Source organism: Podarcis vaucheri (genome assembly GCF_965113315.1).
Source record: "Podarcis vaucheri genome assembly, chromosome: 5".
Lineage (NCBI taxonomy): Eukaryota > Metazoa > Chordata > Lepidosauria > Squamata > Lacertidae > Podarcis > Podarcis vaucheri.
The window spans coordinates 108,280,991-108,288,774 of NC_138763.1; positions in this window are offsets into that span (position 1 = coordinate 108,280,991).

A 7,784-nucleotide genomic window follows, 5' to 3' on the forward strand; every position below is an offset into this window, starting at 1 on the left:
AAACCTAACCCTAACCCTAACCCTAACCCTAACCCCAATCCTAACCCTAACCCTAACCCTAACCCTAACCCTAACCCTAACCCTACACCTAACCGAAACGCTAACCTTAACCCTAATCCTAACCCGAACAGTAACCGTAACCCCAAACCTAACCCTAACCCTAACCCTAACCCTAACCCCAATCCTAACCCTAACCCTAACCCTAACCCTAACCCTAACCCTAACCCTAACCGAAACGCTAACCCGAACCCTAACCCTAACCCTAACCCTGTCCCTAACCCCAATCCTAACCCTAACCCTAACCCTAACCCTAACCCCAACCCCAACCCTAACCATAACACTAACCGAAACACGAACCCTAACGCAACCCTAACCCTATCCCTATCCCTAACCCAATCCTAACCCTAACCCTAACCCTAACCCTAACCCTAACCCTAACCCTAACCCTTACCCAAACCCTAACCCTAACCCTAACTGAAACGCTAACCCTAATCCTAACCCTAACAATAACCCTAACCGTAACCCCATCCCTAACCCTAACCCTAACCCTAACCCTAACCCTAACCCTAACCCTAAACCTAACCGAAACGCTAACCTTAACCCTAATCCTAACCCGAACAATAACCGTAACCCCAAACCTAACCCTAACCCTAACACTAACCCTAACCCCAATCCTAACCCTAACCCTAACCCTAACCCTAACCCTAACCCTAACCCTAACCGAAACGCTAACCCGAACCCGAACCCTAACCCTAACCCTAACCCTAACCCTGGCCCTAACCCCAATCCTAACCCTAACCCTAACCCTAACCCTGGCCCTAACCCTAACCCTAACCCTAACCCTAACCCTAACCCCAACCCCAACCCTAACCATAACACTAACCGAAACACGAACCCTAATGCAACCTGTCAGGGGTTCAGGAGCAGAGGCGAGGGCAAGGGAGGAAACAGAGAGCGAGGGGGAGGAGGCAGAAGAAAGGATGAGTGATGACGACGACCCGAGATCTCCGAGCCTTTCCAGTGAATCAGAAGATTCACAAAAAGGAGCACCAGTGGCCAGGGCAAGGGGGGAGACTAGGGGGACACCCCAGGAAGAAAGAGCCAGAGGGGACTCAGAGGGGAGCAGTTGGAGATCGGGACCAACGTCACCGCCAGAGAGTAGGAAAGAGGAAGAGCGCCAGGGAGCAAGCGCTGGCAGCTCGCAACAGGAGGGAGGGCACGAGTCAGGAGTGGCCACACCTTCATCGGGGAGCGAAGTGACGGTTAGACGGAAAGTGGAAGGTTGGGCGCGCGCGCCAAGTTCAAATGCACAGGAAGGTGGCGCAGTAGGCAGCCCGGAAAGGGAGCCAGGTCCTGACACAACCCTAACCCTATCCCTATCCCTAACCCAATCCTAACCCTAACCCTAACTGAAACGCTAACCCTAATCCTAACCCTAACAATAACCCTAACCGTAACCCCATCCCTAACCCTAACCCTAACCCTAACCCTAACCCTAACCCTAACCCTAACCCTAACCCTAACCCTAAACCTAACCGAAACGCTAACCTTAACCCTAATCCTAACCCGAACAATAACCGTAACCCCAAACCTAACCCTAACCCTAACACTAACCCTAACCCCAATCCTAACCCTAACCCTAACCCTAACCCTAACCCTAACCCTAACCCTAACCCTAACCGAAACGCTAACCCGAACCCTAACCCTAACCCTAACCCTGGCCCTAACCCCAATCCTAACCCTAACCCTAACCCTGGCCCTAACCCTAACCCTAACCCTAACCCTAACCCCAACCCCAACCCTAACCATAACACTAACCGAAACACGAACCCTAATGCAACCTGTCAGGGGTTCAGGAGCAGAGGCGAGGGCAAGGGAGGAAACAGAGAGCGAGGGGGAGGAGGCAGAAGAAAGGATGAGTGATGACGACGACCCGAGATCTCCGAGCCTTTCCAGTGAATCAGAAGATTCACAAAAAGGAGCACCAGTGGCCAGGGCAAGGGGGGAGACTAGGGGGACACCCCAGGAAGAAAGAGCCAGAGGGGACTCAGAGGGGAGCAGTTGGAGATCGGGACCAACGTCACCGCCAGAGAGTAGGAAAGAGGAAGAGCGCCAGGGAGCAAGCGCTGGCAGCTCGCAACAGGAGGGAGGGCACGAGTCAGGAGTGGCCACACCTTCATCGGGGAGCGAAGTGACGGTTAGACGGAAAGTGGAAGGTTGGGCGCGCGCGCCAAGTTCAAATGCACAGGAAGGTGGCGCAGTAGGCAGCCCGGAAAGGGAGCCAGGTCCTGACACAACCCTAACCCTATCCCTATCCCTAACCCAATCCTAACCCTAACCCTAACCCTAACCCTAACCCTAACCCTAACCCTAACCCTTACCCAAACACTAACCCTAACTGAAACGCTAACCCTAATCCTAACCCTAACAATAACCCTAACCGTAACCCCATCCCTAACCCTAACCGTAACCCTAACCCTAACCCTAACCCTAACCCTAACCCTAACCCTAACCCTAAACCTAACCGAAACGCTAACCTTAACCCTAATCCTAACCCGAACAATAACCGTAACCCCAAACGTAACCCTAACCCTAACCCTAACCCTAACCCCAATCCTAACCCTAACCCTAACCCTAACCCTAACCCTAACCCTAACCCTAACCTTAACCCTAACCCAATCCTAACCCTAACCGAAACGCTAACCCTAACCCTAACCAAAACGCTAACCCTAACCGTAACCCTAACCCTAACCGTAGCCCTAACCCTAACGCTAACCCTAACCGTAATGCTAACCTTAACCCTAAGCGTAACCGAAACGCTAACCCTAACCCTAACCCTAACCCTAACCCTAAGCCAATCCTAACCCTAACCCTAACCAAAACGCTAACCCTAACTGAAACGCTAACCCTAACCCTAACCCTAAACCTGACCCTAACCCTAACCGTAACACTATCCGTAACCCTGCCTAACCGAAACGCTAACCCTAACACTAACCCTAACCCTAACCCTAAACGTAACGCTAACCCTAACCCCAACCCTGGCCCTAACCCCAATCCTAACCCTAACCCTAACCCTAACCCTAACCATAACCCTAACCCTAACCCTAACCCTAACCCTAACCCTAACCCTAACCCTAACCCCAACCCTAAACATAACACTAACCGAAACGCGAACCCTAACGCAACCCTAACCCGATCCCTATCCCTAACCCAATCCTAACCCTAACCCTAACCCTAACCCTAACCCTAACCCCAACCCTAACCCAAACCCTAACTGAAACGCTAACCCTAACCCTAACCCTAAAAATAAACCTAACCGTAACCCCATCCCTAACCCTAACCGTAACTCTAACCCTAACCCTAACCCTAACCCTAACCCTAACTCCAATCCCAACCCTAACCCTAACCCTAACCCTAACCCTAACCGTAACCCTAAGCCTAACCCTAAGCCTAACCCTAACCCTAACCCTAACCCTAACCCTAACCCTAACCCTAACCCTAAACCTAACCGAAACGCTAACCTTAACCCTAATCCTAACCCTAACAATAACCGTAACCCCAAACCTAACCCTAACCCTAACCCAAACCCTAACCCTAACCCTAACCCTAACCCTAAGCCTAACCCTAACCCTTACCGAAACGCTAACCCTAACCCTAACCCTAACCCTAACAATAACCCTAACCGTAACCCCTACCCCAACCCTAACCCTAAAGGAAACGCTAACCCTAACCCTAACCCTAACCCTAACCCTAACGCTAACCCTAATCCTAACCCTAACCCTAACCCCAATCCTAACCCTAACCCTAACCCTAACCCTAATCCTAACCCTAACAATAACCGTAACCCCAAACCTAACCCTAACCCTAACCCTAACCCAAACCCTAACCCTAACCCTAACCCTAACCCTAACCCTAACCCTTACCGAAACGCTAACCCCAACCCTAACCCTAACAATAACCCTAACCGTAACCCCAACCCCAACCCTAACCCTAAAGGAAACGCTAACCCTAACCCTAACCCTAACCCTAACGCTAACCCTAATCCTAACCCTAACCCTAACCCCAATCCTAACCCTAACCCTAACCCGTACCGAAACGCTAATCCTAACCCTTACCCTAACCCTAACAATAACCCTAACCGTAACCGTAACCCCAACCCTAACCCTAACCCTAACCCTAACCCTAACCGAAATGCTAACCCTAACCCGAACCCTAACCCTAACCCTAACAATAAGCCTAACCGTAACCCCAACCCTAACCCTAACCCTAAGGGAAACGCTAACGCTAAACCTAACCCTAACCCTAACCCTAACCCTAACCCTAACCCTAACCCTAACCCTAACCCTAACCCCAACCCTAACCCTAACCCTAACCCTAACCCTAACCCTAACCCTAATCCTTACCGAAACGCTAATCCTAACCCTTACCCTAAACCTAACAATAACCCTAACCGTAACCCCAACCCTAACCCTAACCCTAACCCTAACCGAAATGCTAACCCTAACCCTAACCCTAACCCTAACCCTAACCCTATCCCTATCCCTATCCCTATCCCTATCCCTACCCCAACCCTTACCCCAACCCTAACCCTAACCCTAACCCTAACTTAAAAGCTAACTCTAACCCTAACCCTAACCGTAACACTAACCGTAACCCTAAGCCTAACCGAAACCCTAACCCTAACCCTAACCCTAACCCTAACCCTAACCCTAACCCTAACTCCAATCCTAACCCTAACCCTAACCCTAACCCTCACCCCAACCCCAATTCTAACCCTTACCCTAACCCTAACCCTAACCCTAACCCTAAACCAAACCCTAACCCTAACCGTAACCCTAACCCTAACCCTAACGCTAACCCTAACCCTAACCCTAACCCTAACCAAAATGCTAACCCTAACCCTAACCCTAACCCTAACCCTAACCCTAACCCTAACACTAACCGTAACCCTAAGCCTAACCAAAACCCTAACCCTAACCCTAACCCTAACCCTAACCGTAAGACTAACCATAACCGCATCCCTGAACCTAACCCTAACCCTAACCTAAACCCAAACCCAAACCCTAACCCTAACCCTAACCCTAACCCTAACCCCAATCCTAACCCTAACCCTGACCCCAACACCAACCCCAACACCAACCCTTACCCTAACCATAACCCTAACCGAAATGCTAACCCTAAACCTAACCATAACCCTAACTCTAACCCGAACCCGAACCCAATCCTAACCCTAACCCTAACCCTAACCCTAACCCTAACCCTAACCCTAACCCTAACCCTAAACCTAAACCTAAACCTCACCCTAACCCTAACCCTAACCCTAACCCTAACCCTAACCCTAAGCCAATCCTAACCCTAACCCTCACCAAAACGCTAACCCTAACCGAAACGCTAACCCTAACCCTAACCCTAACCCTAACCCAAACCCTAACCCTAACCCTAACCCTAACCCTAACCCCAATCCTAACCCTAACCCTGACCCCAACACCAACCCCAACACCAACCCTTACCCTAACCATAACCCTAACCGAAATGCTAACCCTAAACCTAACCATAACCCTAACTCTAACCCGAACCCGAACCCAATCCTAACCCTAACCCTAACCCTAACCCTAACCCTAACCCTAAACCTAAACCTAAACCTCACCCTAACCCTAACCCTAACCCTAACCCTAACCCTAACCCTAACCCTAACCCTAACCCTAACCCTAACCCTAAGCCAATCCTAACCCTAACCCTCACCAAAACGCTAACCCTAACCGAAACGCTAACCCTAACCCTAACCCTAACCCTAACGCTAACCCTAACCCTAACCCTAACCGTAACACTATCCGTAACCCTGCCTAACCAAAACGCTAACCCTAACACTAACCCTAACCCTAAACGTAACGCTAACCCTAACCCTAACCCTAACCCTGGCCCTAACCCCAATCCTAACCCTAACCCTAACCCTAACCCTAACCCTAACCCTAACCCTAACCCTAACCCTAACCCTAACCCTAACCCTAACCCTAACCCTAACCCTAACCCTAACCCTAAGCCTAACCCTAAGCCTAACCCTAACCCTAACCCTAACCCTAACCCTAACCCTAACCCTAAACCTAACCGAAACGCTAACCTTAACCCTAATCCTAACCCTAACAATAACCGTAACCCCAAACCTAACCCTAACCCTAACCCAAACCCTAACCCTAACCCTAACCCTAAGCCTAACCCTAACCCTTACCGAAACGCTAACCCTAACCCTAACCCTAACCCTAACAATAACCCTAACCGTAACCCCTACCCCAACCCTAACCCTAAAGGAAACGCTAACCCTAACCCTAACCCTAACCCTAACCCTAACGCTAACCCTAATCCTAACCCTAACCCTAACCCCAATCCTAACCCTAACCCTAACCCTAATCCTAACCCTAACAATAACCGTAACCCCAAACCTAACCCTAACCCTAACCCTAACCCAAACCCTAACCCTAACCCTAACCCTAACCCTAACCCTAACCCTTACCGAAACGCTAACCCCAACCCTAACCCTAACAATAACCCTAACCGTAACCCCAACCCCAACCCTAACCCTAAAGGAAACGCTAACCCTAACCCTAACCCTAACCCTAACGCTAACCCTAATCCTAACCCTAACCCTAACCCGAATCCTAACCCTAAACCTAACCCGTACCGAAACGCTAATCCTAACCCTTACCCTAACCCTAACAATAACCCTAACCGTAACCGTAACCCCAACCCTAACCCTAACCCTAACCCTAACCCTAACCGAAATGCTAACCCTAACCCGAACCCTAACCCTAACCCTAACAATAAGCCTAACCGTAACCCCAACCCTAACCCTAACCCTAAGGGAAACGCTAACGCTAAACCTAACCCTAACCCTAACCCTAACCCTAACCCTAACCCTAACCCTAACCCTAACCCCAACCCTAACCCTAACCCTAACCCTAACCCTAACCCTAACCCTAACCCTAATCCTTACCGAAACGCTAATCCTAACCCTTACCCTAAACCTAACAATAACCCTAACCGTAACCCCAACCCTAACCCTAACCCTAACCCTAACCGAAATGCTAACCCTAACCCTAACCCTAACCCTAACCCTAACCCTATCCCTATCCCTATCCCTATCCCTATCCCTACCCCAACCCTTACCCCAACCCTAACCCTAACCCTAACCCTAACTTAAAAGCTAACTCTAACCCTAACCCTAACCGTAACACTAACCGTAACCCTAAGCCTAACCGAAACCCTAACCCTAACCCTAACCCTAACCCTAACCCTAACCCTAACCCTAACCCTAACTCCAATCCTAACCCTAACCCTAACCCTAACCCTCACCCCAACCCCAATTCTAACCCTTACCCTAACCCTAACCCTAACCCTAAACCAAACCCTAACCCTAACCGTAACCCTAACCCTAACGCTAACCCTAACCCTAACCCTAACCCTAACCAAAATGCTAACCCTAACCCTAACCCTAACCCTAACCCTAACCCTAACCCTAACACTAACCGTAACCCTAAGCCTAACCAAAACCCTAACCCTAACCCTAACCCTAACCCTAACCGTAAGACTAACCATAACCGCATCCCTGAACCTAACCCTAACCCTAACCTAAACCCAAACCCTAACCCTAACCCTAACCCTAACCCTAACCCTAACCCTAACCCTAACCCCAATCCTAACCCTAACCCTGACCCCAACACCAACCCCAACACCAACCCTTACCCTAACCATAACCCTAACCGAAATGCTAACCCTAAACCTAACCATAA